The following is a 16,635-nucleotide window of genomic DNA, read 5'->3' on the forward strand; positions in this document are numbered from 1 at the left end:
GGGAGGAGGTTATGACCTTATTCCGAACCCTTCCAAGGCAGCAAAAAGTTTGGTTTTAGGATGTGTAGAGTTGAAGAAATGACACTTTTGTGGCCAAAAAATTAAGGAACGTGATATTTTGTATTATCTCTAAACGGTTTTCCCCCCCGAAGGTTCTTTGCAGCGTCCCTTCGGCCCCTATAGCTGCAACACTTTCATTCCTTTTACTGGACCTCAGTTTATTTTCTCTCCCTTCCATCTTATTTCCCACCTTCTCCTGACAATTGATTCATAGTGCGACTACTTTGAGGTTTGCTTCCTGTTACATCTTTCAAACATTTTTACTTAATTTCCATTTCAGCGCTGAATGACCTCATAAATCTCGGTTCTTTGCCTTTGGCCTAAATTCTATATTCTCTTCTATTTAAGTTTGGGGTCATTTAGCGGATGACTTAGGTTTAATACTAGCAGGCAACGACAAGGATCATTTGCGCTTGGCTACGAAAAGAATATCCTTTAAGTGAATTTAGCCAGTGAATCCTCCAGGGATTTCTACCTCGTAAATATATAGCCAAATGTCTTCTACATCTTTAGGGCACGTCTTTCACATCTACGTGCCACTACATCTGCATTAAATCTCTCAGTCTTGTTAATCAATAACGAAGCATCGTCTCTTCCGTCTTCGCGTCTTGTCAGTTAGGGAAGGTATATAAATAAGTAATACTTCTCGCCCTGCCCGACGCAAACGAGATGTGATATGTGCACATGTAGCTGTAGATTTCCGTCACGAGGGAACACATGTTAGTGCAGAGAGACTCTAAGGAACGGATGTCGAGTAAAACGCACAAAGCACTACATCCTAGAACCATTAGTTGACCTACAGTTCACCACGCAAGACACTGTAGGTAGTAACGCCTCCCAATGATTCTCCTCTTTACTTAGAATACCATTACATTATTATTATTATTATCATTATCATTATTATTATTATCATTATTATTATTTGAGAAATGCTTAACCTGATTGTGGTTAAATGAATCGAAAAAAATATACTTCATGGTTTTTTATACCTTTCATTATAATACTTTCGTACTTTCGTATACGTCTGTTTGGCGTGTATATTATTACGTATGTTATACATGTTTTCATCTTGTAGAAATTTCACCATAAATGCTTTCTGAAAAGACAGTTATTACCAAGTTCTGTATGTAAATTCAATTAATGAGTAATAATTAATTACATTTTATGTCATGGACTCATGCGCGTAACAAATGTAACGTATACTTTGCGTGCACACGAATTTGTGTGCGTCTTGCGTGTGTAAATATATAATGAATGTTTGCGTATACTGGTGTTTCAGTGTATGTGTGTGCATGTTTGGATAAAGTAGTGTGTGTGTTTGTTTGTATGGTGTTTTTACGTTGCATGGAACCAGTGGTTATTCAGCAACGGGACCAACGGCTTTACGTGACTTCCGAACCACGTCGAGAGTGAACTTCTATCACCAGAAATACACATCTCTCACTCCTCAATGGAATGGCCGAGAATCGAACCCGCGACCACTGAGGCGCTTAGTAGTAGTAGTAGTGGTAGTGTGTGTGTGTGTTTGTGTGTGTGTGAACATGTTACGTATGCATGCGTTTCGCTGTAGAAGTAAATAGAACTTCTCTATTTCTGTGTGAAATTAAACAGAACGTTTGTTTTTCTCTGTGAGAGTAATTAGTACTTGCGTCTTTTCCTGTAAATAAATAGTACTTGCTTATGTCTCTGTGATAGTCAATAGTACTTGCTTATTTTTCTGCGAGAATAAGTAGAACTTGCGTATTTTCCTGTGAAAGTAAATAGTACTTGCGTATTTCTCCGAGAGTAAATAGAATTTGTCTCCCCATGTAAAGATATATAAAACTTGCGTGTTTCCATGTGAGAGTAAATATTATTTCTTACGTATTTCCCTATCAAAGGTAAATAGAACTTGCTTATTTCCTTGTGATTGTAAATAAAACTTGCATAAGTCTCCATACAAAAATATAGAGTACTTTGGTATTTAGATAAAACTATACGTTTTCATGAATACATTTGATACTGCTTCTATGTGTGCGTTTTCCAAATAATGTGTACGTGTCGGTTCATATGCATGGACCTGTACGTGTGTGTGTGTGTGTGTGTGTGTGTATGCGCGCGCGCATACGCAGGCATCCTTCAAGGTCACCGGAAGACGTAGCTACAGCGGTGACTTGCGTGGGAAACTATTTCTTAGCAGGTGTCTTGTGCCATCAAGATGGGAGTGTGCGGCGTTTCACGCAATCTTGATTTAGATATATTGCCTATTCTGACGGCATTATAGCAGAGAGAGAGAGAGAGAGAGAGAGAGAGAGAGAGAAAGGGGAGAGTGGCAGCAATGGCACGTGCTAGAGGTGTGCTGAGCGCGTGCTGATAGGTATTTTGTTAGCAATCTGTTCCAGTAGGGATCTTGCTCAGCTACCAAGACCTTCTTCACGTCATCTTCCAAGGTTCGCCCAGATTTCTTTCCTTTACCTTTTTTTTTTGTTTATTAACGTCATCAACAGAGCAAAACTATTTTTTTATTGACTTCCATAATGATTATACTCTGCGTGCAGAGAGGGTGGGTGGGTGGGTGGGTTTATAACTTTGTCTGTATGGAGGACCGGCTTTGCTCAAGGTATTTTGCATACGAGTTATGTCTTATATATGCATTTTACTTACATATTTCGTATGTTCTCACATATACATTTTATGTGTGTCTGTGTGTGTATTATATTTGAGTCGGTCATTCATAATCATGTAAAATCTCTTCATACCAGTATTTAAGATCGTCAACCCGTACTAGAATAATTTTTCTTTTCTCAAAAGAAAAATATATACATTGAGTATGTTAGGTTTATCAAACTTGACAACACATCCCACAGGGAGAGAAACCTCTATTTCAAAGGCAGCAATCATTATTTGGTATATATTACAGCCCCCATGCTTATCAATAAAGTCATATCATTACTATTTGCCTCGCCAAACTGTCGTTAAAAAATCACGTGTCAATACACACGAGTAGTGTCAGACCGAGCAAAGAGAAGCTCAGATAATAATCCTAGTCTCTCTTTATCTCACGATATTTAAGCAAATTAACCTGACCCAAAGAAAATATACAAAATGACTCATCCCCTTCATTATTCAGCTGGCCTCAAAAACGTGATCCACCAAATAATTGCCTAGTGATAACAGACTAGATCTGAATTGGCAGAAATAGCCTAACCAAACATTTGCACACTCCATTCGTTGTTGACTGTTGCAGGAGATAACCGCCTATATGATTCTATTCCTCTTAGTAAGAGATGAGTTGTCGGAATATCTCTTCATATAAAGAATCTTCTAGAAATGTTGTTATATCCTCTGAAGATAGAAATATTGCTGTTTATCTAATATATACCATTTTCTCAAAATATCTACAACTGAGTAACAAAGTCTTTTCCAGAATTATATATATATCCTTTTAAGAAAAAAACATAATTGGTTTAATACCATTTTTCTCAAAATATCTGAAACCAAGCAACATGATTAATCTTTTCCTAAATGATATTATATCCTTTGAAGACAAGAAAATAAAGTTTGCCTTCAAAGGATATAGGTATACTAATTTTCCTCAAAATATCTGTATCTGAGTAACATGACATCTTCAAGACAGATTTCTCTGTCTTTTGACATAAAGAATCTTCCAGGACGGCATTTCTCTCTCTAAATGATAATATACCATTTTTCTCAAAATATCTGCATTTAGCATAAAACCTTCATGACCGCTTGACGCGTTTTCTCAAAATTTTTCAAAATGAATCCCAAACAATCTTTCCTTTCAATCTTTCAATAGCTCTTATATTTATCATCCTTATTCTGATGATCTATGTACATTCAAATGGCAAGTCTGTCTCTACCTATGAGATCCACGGCATTTTATTATTAACATAATTATTAATTTATCTCTTTCATAAATCTATTTTAAATCTAGCCTCCTGTGGGGGCAAGCCAGCCTCAATGGGTGCCGGTCCCAAGCCCGTATAAATAGGGAGGGTTGGTGTCAGGAAGGGCATCCGACTGTAAAAACCCACGCCCAAAACCAATGGAATGATCAAGTGATATTGATGAGAATAGGGCTAGGGCTACTCCGTACTCCGAACGCCACTCACACAATCGCCCTAACTCTGTGGACAAGGCGAGGGCTACTGCATCATGAGCGGGTGCAGCTAAAGGAAGCGAGCTAAATGTGATCAGAATGAGCCAGCTCAATATTGGGTCTATGACGGGAAGAGGAAGAGAGTGGCAGAGTTAATGAGGTAAGAGAGTGGATATTTTGTGTGTGCATGGAAACTCATGAAAGTAATAAAGCATGTAAAATAAAGCTAAAAGAAACTGGGGGAGGGCTACAAGTTAATCTATAGTGGAGCAAAATGGGAGCAGGGTAGGAATGCGTTGGAGTAGTTTTGTTCGGGGGAAATGAAGAAGCAGTGACGAAGTGAGTAGAAAGAATGACCGCATATGAGTGAAGATATGTTATGGAGGGGTGGAAACAATGAACATCATAGCGCTTATGCTCCACAAGTGGGCTGCACAGAGGAAAAAGAAAAAGAGCCGTTTTGGAACGAAATGAGTGAGGTAACGCAAGAACTGAAAGAGCAGGAGAGGACTGTAGTGGGGGCAGACTTAATGGGACATGTCGGAAATGAAAAGGATGTATTGAAACGTGTGCATGGAGGACAATGGATTGGGGAGAGAAACCCAAAGGAAGGAGAGAGTAATAGTAGAACTTTGCCTGTCCTTTGATATGGCATAGTGAACACATTCTCAAAAGAAGAGGGAGCACTTGATAAACACAGGAGTGGCGGTAGATGCACACAAATAGATTACCTCCGTTTACAAATAGATCAAGGCTGGGGTGGAAGTTAGGAATTGTAAAGTTATCCCAAGGTGACCACGTGGCCCCCCAACATAGGCTCCTTTGTATGGATTTAAAAGATGAAAGAGAAAAGAAAACGAAAAACGAATGGGGTAAAGAAATCAAAGTGGTATAAATTGTTAGGAGGATAATGATAAGAAGAGAGAGTTCAGGAGAAGAGGTTGCTGGAGAGGTTGATCGGGAATTGAAGATGTGGGAGAATGGTGGAGGCATAATCATCAGTGATTAGAAGACATGAAAGGAGATACTAGGGGAAACATCTGAATAGTATGGGAGGAAAAGGAGGACCTGGTGGTGGGAAGAAGAGGTGGGGGAAGTGGTGAAAGGTAAAAGGGAGGCAAAGAAGAGATTTGAAGAGTCACAGCTGCAGGGAGGACAGAGAAAGATTAAGAGAAAGAAACAAAAGAAGTAAAAAGGGTGGTAGCTCAAGCTAAGGCAAGGCAATGAAGAGGGTTTATAATGAAACTGGAAACCAAGGAAGGGTTGAGTAAGATGCCTCAAAACTGTCAAAAGTAAGAAATAAAAGAACAAAGGACATCACCCATATTAAGCAAATGAAGATAGGAATGGTACGGTCGTAAAAAAAGGAAGAAGACATCCTGAAAAGATGGAAGAGTATTCGAAAAACAACTGCTAAATGAGAAAATGAAAGACTTGGAAGAGAGGATGGACAAGTTAAACATGGGATGGTAATGGGATATCTAGGGGATGAAGTGATACGAGCTTTAAAAAGAATGAGAAATGGGAAGGCAACAGGACCTGACTTAATCCCAGTCGAAGTTGGAAAGCCTTGGAGAGAAGGAAGGGGTAGACATCTTGTATGATCTGATGCGGTAAAAAATATTCGAACAGGAAAAAGATACCAGAAGAATGGCGGGAAAGCAATATTGATACCTATTTTAAATTTAAAAAGTAAAGGTGATGTCCAGAATGCAGTAATTATAGAGGTATAAAATAATGTCTCACACGTTGAAGATTTTGGAAAGAATCATAGATAGCAGGCTGAGAGAGAAGTTAGAATAGGGAAGGAACAGTTAGGATTATGAAGGGAAGCGGCACAACGGATGGAATATTTTGCATAAGGCAGCTAATGGAGAAAAATCCGAGAAAAACAACGAGAACTGCATCTGGTATTCATAGACCTTGAAAAGGCCTATGACAGAATGCCAAGCAAGAAATATGAGATGTATGAGGGGAGAAGATGGTTGCCGGAAAAGTATGTCAGAATTATTCAGATGTACAGAATGTATACTAGAGTGAGAAAGTAGTTGTTTTGGTGACGGATGGATTTGAGATAGGAGTGGTATACACCAGGGGTCAGCACTTAGCCCATTCATCTTCAACATCGTGATGGATGGAATGACCAGGGATGTTAGAGAAGCAGTTGCCATGGTGCATATTATACGCGGATGACATTGTGTTGTGTTCAGAGGGGAAGGGGGAGAGGGGTTGGGGGGAGGTGGAAGCGTTGGAGGAGAGGCCACTTGAGGGGAAGGAGGAGTTGGAGGGGAGGTTGACGGTGGAATGAGCAAGCACTTAAGAGGAGAGGAAGGAAGAAATAAGCAGATCACAAAACGAATATATGTGTTCTAGTATTTACTGAGGACGGTGGAAAGTAGCATAAGATTGGGTGGGGAAGAAATAAAGAAAGTACAGAAGTTCAAGTACTTAGGGTCCGTATTGGAGGATAGTGGAAGCATGAACCAAGAGGTGAGACACCGAATTCAGGCAGGATGGAATAATTGGAGGTTTGCATCAGGGGTACTCTGTGACAAGAAGGTCCCTCTGAAATTGAAAGGAAAGTTCCATAGGACGGTGGTCAGACCAGCAATGTTATATGGAACAGAAACGGCAAGTATGAGGAAAGCAGAGGAGAAGAAGATGGATGTAGCAGAAATGGAGAATGTTGAGATGGATGTCGGCAGTAACAAGGAAGATAGGATTAGAAATTGAGGTATATAAGAGGATCAACAAAGGTAGCTGAAATATCGAAGAAAATACAGGAAGGAAGGCTTCGATGGTATGGACACCTGTTACGAAGGGAGGAACGTCATGTTGGAAGACATACGATGGAAATGGAAGTGCAGGGTAGAAGGAAGAAGGGGAAGACCAAGAAAGAGATGGCGTGATTGTGTAAGGGAAGATATGGAATTGAAAGGTATAAATGAGAACGAGGCACAAGACAGAAATCGATGGAGACGACTCATTCGTAATGGCGACCCCATATAAAAATGGGTTTAAGCTAGGAAGAAGAAGAAGAAGAAGATTTCATAAATCTATTTTAATCTTAATTATTTCGGCATCCTAGGCTAAATTGTGGCATCCTTTTGCTGGTTTCATTTTGGCAATTATTGTAGTGAATCGATGTTTCAGTATTTTAGTGAGTCAATAATTAATCATATAATCAACGACGAACTTCCCGTTCAGATTTGCCGTCGTCCATTACATACACTATTTTGGGATGGAGCGAAGTAACGCCCCTAAGACTATCTCGACCCTCTCGACTATTACCGTTACGGTATGGGGTTATCAATAATAATATAATAATGATAATAGCACTCGGCATAGAAAGATAAAATCGACACGATTCCATCATCCATTTCCAAAGAGAGAGAGAGAGAGAGAGAGAGAGAGAGAGAGAGAGAGAGAGAGAGAGAGAGAGGACATTTTGCACGTATCACGTAATAACTTATATTGGTATGTATTGCTGTCACTTACATAAGTCAATTAACATACTAAATTGCGATTTAATTTTAGTCAAATTTCCTCATATTTCTAAAGGAGTTACATGACTACATTAATTGTGAACACATCTTGCTTCAAACCTTACAAAAGTTAGAATCATTTGGGAAAAGTTCTGCATCACAAACTATTTTTCGGTTTGTTTGATGACAAAGGAATGAGAGAGAGAGAGAGAGAGAGAGAGAGAGAGAGAGAGAGAGAGAGAGAGAGAAACCATGATTTATGACCCGTAATTTGTTCCATTGCAGCTCTCGTGCAAGAGTCTGCGATCAGCTTTCGTCTTAAGTAACATACGAAGTTTCTCTCGTACGAGAAACGAAGTTTCTCTCCCTGGGGAAAACTCACTTAATAATTTCCTTTAAGTAGCTTTAAGTAGGACATTATTGTTGAATGATTCGACAGGGGTCTTTCTCAAGGGTACTGTGCTCTCACTTTTTTTTTTTTGAGTTGCTTCCTTTATTTGCTTTTTGTTCCTCCGTTATTTTGGGGGAGTGGCGTCGATTTTCTTTTGTTTCCTTTTCTTTATTTGCTTTTAGTTTCTCGGTTATTTGGAGAGGGGGCGTTGAATGGCGACTAGACTACAGAAGCGCTTTTCACTGAACTTCAAAGAGGCAAGAAAACTACCTCTTTGCAACCTGCTCTGCAAAGAACTATATCACCGAATCATTGTAGCCAATTCATTGCCCGCTCACTTTTCCGCTGAAGAAGAGGTCGTAGATGATGGCTGTTGAATCCTGGCAGAGACACGGAGCAAATTTTCCAGCGACGAAGGTCCTTCAGGAGGAACTGTCACTACTCTCGATGATAGTTGACACTGGTTGAGTTGATATTGGTTGAGAATGAGACTACTTCCCTGCTTGTGAACATTTTCACCAGGAGAATATAAACTTCAGGAACGTTACTTCTCTGTGGTTAAGGCAACCTGACAAGCTATGTAAGGGCAACGAAGAATCAACGGAAGACCTTGCTCTACTTTCTCTCTCTCTCTCTCTCTCTCTCTCTCTCTCTCTCTCTCTCTCTGCCTGACCTTTACTTGACATAGTTCAAAAACAATGTATATCTCAAAACCATAATCTGTTTCACCGTCTGATGGGGAAATATCTGTTGTCTGCAGTACATTCCAGTATTGTTCCCTATTCTCTAAGATACAGAGAGAGACTGAACCTCTCTTCTCTTTCTGTCGAACTGTGTTGTGACCATTTTGCTTCAACCAGTTTACTTATTTCCCAGCTGTGCACCTTTTGCAAATTTATCCAGTATCGAGAGGAAAAGATTGAGATTTCTTTAAGATAACAATACAACACTGCTTTTTTAAAAGTTATCCGGTATCAATTAAAAATACAAGTGATACCTTCTCTTGAATTTGAGGACCTTAGGTGGGGATCACTGAAATTATTGGGCTTAAGTATATGGTGGTCCAGCACAAGTGGTTTATATGGTACCAAGCTTGAGTGTCATATATTGCAGTCGAACTTATATCTATTGTTACAAATGTCAACTACTAATATCTTCATGGGTTTCTATCCATGATGCTAAAACGCTTATTTCAGACTACTCAATCTTCATTAAACCCATTTTAAAAACTAAACGGAGTACATTGCATGATTTGCCAAATTACAACAAAATGTTAGGGGTTAAACTAATTAAAAATTAAGAATCTTAAACGCAAAACAATTTTGTTGTTTTTAGCATTTAAAAACAGAATGGTAGAGATAATACATTTGCATTTCCCTCTCATCAGCTATTGCATAAAATAAACTAATGAAATAATTTTCTTATTAGGTATGTGGCAGAACGACTTCAAATCAAAGGCTGCAAACGATATGGCTGAAGACCCATTGCCAACTTGCAGGCTATGTGAGACACGTGTTGGCAATAAGATGATGTGGATTAACAGACTAATTTGAAGATGTCGACTGTGGGGCCTTTGCAACGCCTTGCAAATTTATTAGTTTAACATAGCCTCACAGTTATTTCTGTATCTTTAGTACTAATACAAAACTGGGCTGTTGGTACATTCTTGGTTACTTTTTCTCTTGTCTTTTCTCCTTGGTTACTTTGTTTGTCTCTGTCTTAACTGACTTTTGAACTGCTAGTATCTGCTGCACTTGAGATAATTTTTATTCATCCGTTTAAATATTTAAAACAAAACTTGTGACATCTTTTTGCATTTTTTGGAAGTCTGATGTTCCGCCCACTGTCTGACATGTCTTTAATATCTCAAGTTTAAAGAAACTCTCTAGCTTCTGTCAGTTTAAACTTCAGGGAGTTTTGAATTTTTGAGAACTGTCAGGCGTCTATTGTCTGTCACCTTTTCAAAAGGTTTTAAAGATTCGTAACTCTTGGTCTAAACAGACTTCGTTTCTGTCTAGGTGCTGTCTCTTTAACTTTATAACTTTACTCAGTTTATCACATATACCTTAAATTGATGAAATTTACCTTCATTGAGGATGAAATTATCATATATCACCGAGCTCAAGATCTGAATTTTCATACATCACTCAGGATTAAATCATCATATATAACTAAGATTGAATAAGCTCTCTCCTTATAAATTATCATATATATATCATATATACTTATATATGATATGATGAAATTTAATATATCATATATACCTTAAATTGCTGAAATTTAACTTAATTTCATAACTCTGGATGAAATTATCATATATAACTTAAATTAAATAAGGCTGTCTTCTTAGGTTCTGTTTCTGAGATTTAGCACATTAAACTGGAAATCAATGAAAGCTGTCTACTTGTACTTGAAATATTAATGATACTGTTTTCTGTCTGTAAGATGTAGCTAGTTGATACTTAGTTAAATTCCCTCATATTCTCTCGGGTTGTTTGTCTGTCGACAATAATTATCTGGCATTTGTTAAGGTCTCATCGTAGGGGAAAGAACCAAATGCTCCTCTTGGCTTGGAATTATTTGGAGGTGGATGGCTTAATATTTTCAAGCACTGTCTCACGAATTGAATGTCTGAGGCTTAAATCTGTCTGATTTACCTTAAAATATCATGTAAATCTGTTTAAAAATCTGATTTACATTAAAATATCGTGTAAATCAAACCAGTTTTCATAGATTTTGTCTGTTGTCAATTCTACCACCACACTCAAACTCATGACTCATGGTTAACATAATCAAATTCTCATCTTTAAAGAGTTCAAATAAAAGCAGAAGGTATATGTGTCGCACAAATTTCCCTTCAGTGAATTGTTGAAATAGTTTCCCTTTTCACCACTGAAGTCTGTCTCCTGCTCCTATTGCTATTTTGAATTTGAGACTAATTTAATTTGTTCGTTATGAATCTGACTATGTTTAGTTTGTAATTGGCTACTATTGTAGTGAATATACTCTGCCACCTTACACAATTGGTTTAAAATAGGCTACCATTATTACAGGTCACCAACCACATTGAACTGCAGAACTAGAACATACAGGTCACTATTAGTTACATATGTTCTGTTTTATTTACATTCAATTGCAAAGCTTTAACTAACTGTCACTTTAAACTAATAAAGTTGTGCACTATTGGTTACACAAAACTTTATTTGCATTCAATTGCAAAACTTGAACTAATTGTAACTTTAAGCTAATAAAGTTGTATAGTCTTGGTCTAATACTTATGAATAAAGCCATAGCAGTGGCAAAATGTGCATCCTATGGTATATAAAAATAGAGAGAAGTCTTTCTGTGCCCCATTTAAGTAAACACTGACTGCCCAACTTTAAAGTGAATCAACCATCAGATGAGTTTTCCGATGTACAGACAATGATTAAGATCAAGAATATGATGACCTGGGACGTCTTACTAACATCTCACTTTCATAACCTCAGGATCTTTCCTAAATACTGAGTCACCAAGGGTTTTCGGGATCCATTATCTTGATGATATTTACGATCTTTTGTGGATGATATTTACAATCTTTTGTGGATGATATTTACAATCTTTTGTGGATGATATTTACAATCTCTTGTGGATGATATTTACAATCTTTTGTGTCTGTTTTTACACAAAGTAATTAGGATCTTCCCTAAATGCTGATCACCAATTATTTTCGGGGCCATTATCTTGATGATATTTACATTCATTTGTTTATATTTTTACACAAAGTAATTAGGATCTTTCCTAAATGCTGAGTCACCAAGGGTTTTCGGGGGCCATCATCTTGATGATATTTACAAATTAGGATCTTTCCTAAATACTGAGTCATCAAGGGTTTTCGGGGCCACTATCTTGATGATATTTACAATCTTTTGTTTATGCTTTTCCGGTCATCACCAACGGGCTTTATTTTTACTAAACGCGCCGCAAAAAGTAAGCCCAAAGATATAACAAAGAACAAGTCTGTGTTAATTACTGAACACAGAAATGGGTACCTTAAAAGTCTCTTCAGAGCAATGTCAATAAGACTAAAGAGCAGAAAACAAAGAACAAGTATCGATGTTAATTGTCGGACATATAAATCGTTACCTTAAAGCCTCTGAATTCCACGATGATCACAACAAACCAGTAGAACAGATGTTTAAAAAAATATTGTTGATAAATTAGACCTATTCACTACTCTATAGTACTAACTACAACTATCAAGTCCCATGCCCCCCATACAAAGCTATAACGTTCTTCTAGAAAATAACTTCATTATAGACCTCATTTCTCAAAAACCAGAAACAACCAAATAACGAAGACCATCACTAACCAGCATAAACAAGACTGGAAGAGAGCAGATGGACCACAAGACTAGGGTCGTCATGGACTGTTAACTCCAGAGAAAAACAGAGGTGTGGGTCAAGAGCTATCGTAATTATGGGTCAGATTGTCGTCCTAGGTCAACAAAGGAAGAGGGGTTGGGGGCAGGGGTAGGGGAGGAAGGGTTGAAAGGGGTATCCGCAATGTTAAACCGGAAGATGGATTCATAAGGTCATGATAACATTACGCTCAAATGGGATGACGGTGAGGTCACAGTGAGGTCATTCTCGCTTCATTTCTAGAGCATGAGGTGACTGGAAGATGTTGTGTAAGCCACATTCAAATGGAGTTTCACAAAATACATAAACAAGTGAATATTTGTCATGGTCTAAAGAAACTTTTCAATTTCATGAAAAAGTAAAGACAAAGCTTTTCTACAAGTAGAGGAAAGGTAAAGGAAAAATGAAGTAAGAAAATGTACCTAGAGTAAAGCAATCATTAGACAAGGTCTAAAAAATGTTAAGTTTAATGAAAGTAACAAAGCTTCTCAAAAAAAAAGTAAAGGCAGCGGAAAAATAGAATAAATTCCGCATTTTACTAAAAGGGCGTTTCCTGGAAAACGCAAAAAAAAAAAAAAAAAAAAAAAAAAAAAAAAAAAAAAAAAAAAGTTATACGGAAACAGACAACACAACCATCTACTCAGGACCTGCAGACAAAGTGAAAGTGACCCCATCTTGATACAACAGCCAATTTAAAGACTAAACGACCTTGGAACCTACTTTTCCAATAATAAATACACGCGACCCTAATATATTACCAATGCCAATTACGTTCAGTTGTTTCGAATGAACACTATATTCTTTGAAAACTTGAATTTCAAGTCGATAGCCCCTTTGGTGGGCTTGTTCCATGTAAATAGAGTTCATCTGAATATAATAATAATAATGATAAATATCAGACTACATCTGATTACGTCAGTGGCGCAATTTCTTGGAAAGTCGTGGCTAATGAGAGTGACCTCTCTCTCTCTCTCTCTCTCTCTCTCTCTCTCTCTCTCTCTCTCTCTCTCTCATCGTCTGGGCATGCAAGTGTCGTGGATGAATAAGCAATCATCACCAGACGCTTCCTCGATCGTCCCCTTGAGTGACCAACCACGAGGAGGAGGAGGAGGAGGAGGAGGAGGAGTGAGGAGGAGGAGGGAGGAGGAGGAGGAGGAGTAGGGGAGCGAGGAGGAGGAGGAGGAGGACGTCGTCTCAGCCAGGTGTTGCAGAATCATCAAGCCTTACTCCTTCAGGAAGCTCGAGTCTGGACAAACAGTCTAAGGTTTCCTTCTCATTAAGCCAAAAGCAGGTATCCCTTACCTGGTCAGCCCACCTCTTCTCCTTCTCCTCCTCCTCGTGCTCGTCTTCTCTCCTTCGTCTACCCTTTCCTTCTTTTTTGCTTGTCTCCTCTTTTCTTAATCTTCTCTCTCGAATAAATTTTGTTCTTTTTACTATATAAATGAAAAACAATATTCCTTTTTCGATTTTTCACCTGCCACCTTCCGAGGAGGTTAAAAATCAATCAAGACTTCAAGGATGAATTTCGTCTCTCTCTCTCTCTCTCTCTCTCTCTCTCTCTCTCTCTCTCTCTCTCTCTCTCTCTCTCTCTCTCCAATCGCATAGTGGACTCGAAGACAACATGTACGATTTCTGAAGCCTTTTACTCAATGTCTCCCTGTCCTGACGAAGTTCCGTCTAAGGTGACGGAGCCGAATTCCAGGAGGCTTTTCTGTCTGTCTGTCTGTCTTCAGTTTCGAATTCGTGACTCTAGCGTGTGCGTGTGTGTGTGTCTGAGAGAGAGAGAGAGAGAGAGAGAGAGAGAGAGAGAGAGAGAGTGGGGGGGACGGGATTGCAGATTAATTGATTGATCTGTGAATGTAATCTGGCGCTGCAAAGATAGCCAGTGTACATCAATAAAACACAAAAGTATTTTGGAAGCATTTTGCAAAGCCACTTCGTTAAAGTATATTATTAAATCCTTCTATACCCGATAAAATCACTATTCTTTCGGACATCTATTAAACATATTCTGTGGATATGAACAAAAAAACCAACAATGACATTTAAAGTAATCTAGTAAGAGAAACGTGTAATAGCTTGTTTCCATTTAAACATTTGCAAGAATACCTATGAAGGTATATAATTTTTTTCCTCCCGTCTGAATTTTGTTTCTCTGTTGGTATATATATATGGATATATATAGTATATATATAAACACATCATACATATATAATATATATAATGTTGCATTGAAAGGTACATGTTACAACATTAAAATCTAAATCTTTTCAAAAGGAGGCTGACTGATGCATACTAACGATAGATAGATAGAGACATTAATATGCAATGTTACATACATGCCACATATTTGACGAATGTCGTAATTGCTATAAATTAATCCTTACAAATCGCCAAATATTTTCGTCTCTTTCTGATACTTACGCAAACTATCTAACGCAAAAATGCCTCCCTCTCTCTCTCTCTCTCTCTCTCTCTCTCTCTCTCTCTCTCTCTCTCTCTCTCTCTCTCTCTCTCTCATTTCTTATTCAGAAACCAAAACAAATCCTGCCACAAGTGACGCCTGCCTAGCAATAGCACGGACGACTTCCAAAGATCAAACGAGGACTGCAACAGAACAAGACGATGGAGGAGGAGGAGGAGGAGGAGGAGGAGGAGGAGGAGGAGGAGGAAGACCTCCCCCACCTAAGAAAAGAAGAGGAGGAAATGGAGGAGGAAGGGGTTGCTGAGGAGAAGAATGACAGAAAGATGCAACCAGGCCAACAAAAGATCAGCTTCCTTCCTTCCTTTCGCTTCAGTAAGGGGCTCCCGGAGGACAATTGCAAAAAAAAAAAAAAAAAAAAAAAAAAAAAAAAAAAAAAAAAAAAAAAAAAAAAAAAAACTCTGGCAAACAAAAGGTGAAAAGGACTTTATTTTCAAAACGCGGCCTCGGTAATTAGACAGGGGTGGTATATGACGAGTAAAAAGAAGAAGAAGAAGAAAAAAAAAGTCTCCTCACTAGGAGGAGCCACCCGACCGACGGGAAACATCTTTTGTATCTACAGGAAAAACATGCCTGTCTCGTTTCTTTTTCCACTGCAGAAGCCGAGAGAGACAGAGAGAGAGACAGAGAGAGAGAGATGCAGCAACATCCTCTTAAAGAGAGTTACTTTCGCATGTCTTATTGTGAACTCAAGTACAAGGGGTGACAGAAAGAAAGAGATGAAGATAACAAGGGGGCGAACCGCCCCCACCCCCTTAATGTTTATTGTCTTGTGCCTGTTGAACTGCACACGCAACAAAGCAGCTCTAGTGACAATGTCCTCGTTGGACGTTCTTTTCTTTGTAGCAGTTTATAATAAGATGATAATAATAATAATAATAATTTCCGCAGTAATGATGGTGGCATTAAAACTATTGTTCCTTATTATTTTGTTTACATGTTCTTATCATTATCACTACTGAGTTAATGATATATCATTATTATTAAAATAAATACTGTTATTTCTAAAATTATCATAATGATAATGATCACTGATTCCACAGTTAAAAAGTATGATTGTGCCCCTGACACTCATGATACTCACTATTGGATGGAAACGCTTTCTCTCTCTCTCTCTCTCTCTCTCTCTCTCTCTCTCTCTCTCTCTCTCTCTCTATATATATATATATATATATATATATATATATATATATATATATATTTGTGTGTGTGTGTGTGTGTGTGTGTGTGTGTGTTGTATGTATGTGTGCGTGAATATTATATCATATACATATGTACATGTATGTATGCATGTATTCACACCCCTGTATGTATAGATCACTAGACTCTCACTCGGAACTCTATATAAAAGTCTTAAAACTCAGCAGGCGTATATATATAAGGCCTCTGGCGGGAGAATCGGCCAGCCTTAACAGAAACGACGGTTAAATCCCCAACGCCCTTCGGGAGAAAGCTACAGGAATATATATAGACCCCAGGTGTTCCTCGATGAGTTAAGGTTGAGTAAGTAAGTTCGGTTAAGAGACCCAGTCACCAAGATCATAGAGCAGTTAACGAAAAAGTTTCCGCAATAATGCCCCTTGGGGAAGTCACAGCTGCTGAAAGAAGGGGGAGGGTGGGGGAGGAAGGTGGAAGGGTAAGGGAGGGAGGGGGGAGGAAGGTGGTAGAGTATGGGGGTGGGGGGAGGTGGTAAGGATGGGGTCATGTCACCAGGTAGC

At 38.4% G+C, this 16,635-nt stretch overlaps 1 protein-coding gene and 1 long non-coding RNA gene across 2 annotated transcripts in view; one reads left to right on the forward strand and one right to left on the reverse strand.

Moving 5' to 3' along the window:
* Positions 1 to 11,307, forward strand: part of LOC135209258 (uncharacterized) — a 52,827-nt gene extending 41,520 nt beyond the window's left edge. The window contains exon 2 of the long non-coding RNA XR_010313333.1: positions 9,464 to 11,307. This is a non-coding gene — a long non-coding RNA (uncharacterized LOC135209258). The remainder of the gene's footprint in view (positions 1 to 9,463) is intronic.
* The window catches only part of LOC135209256 (homeobox protein prospero-like), a gene marked incomplete in the record, with an annotated part of 1,606,906 nt that overhangs the window by 69,388 nt on the left and 1,520,883 nt on the right, over positions 1 to 16,635 (reverse strand).

This window comes from Macrobrachium nipponense, chromosome 37, assembly GCF_015104395.2.
Source record: "Macrobrachium nipponense isolate FS-2020 chromosome 37, ASM1510439v2, whole genome shotgun sequence".
NCBI lineage: Eukaryota > Metazoa > Arthropoda > Malacostraca > Decapoda > Palaemonidae > Macrobrachium > Macrobrachium nipponense.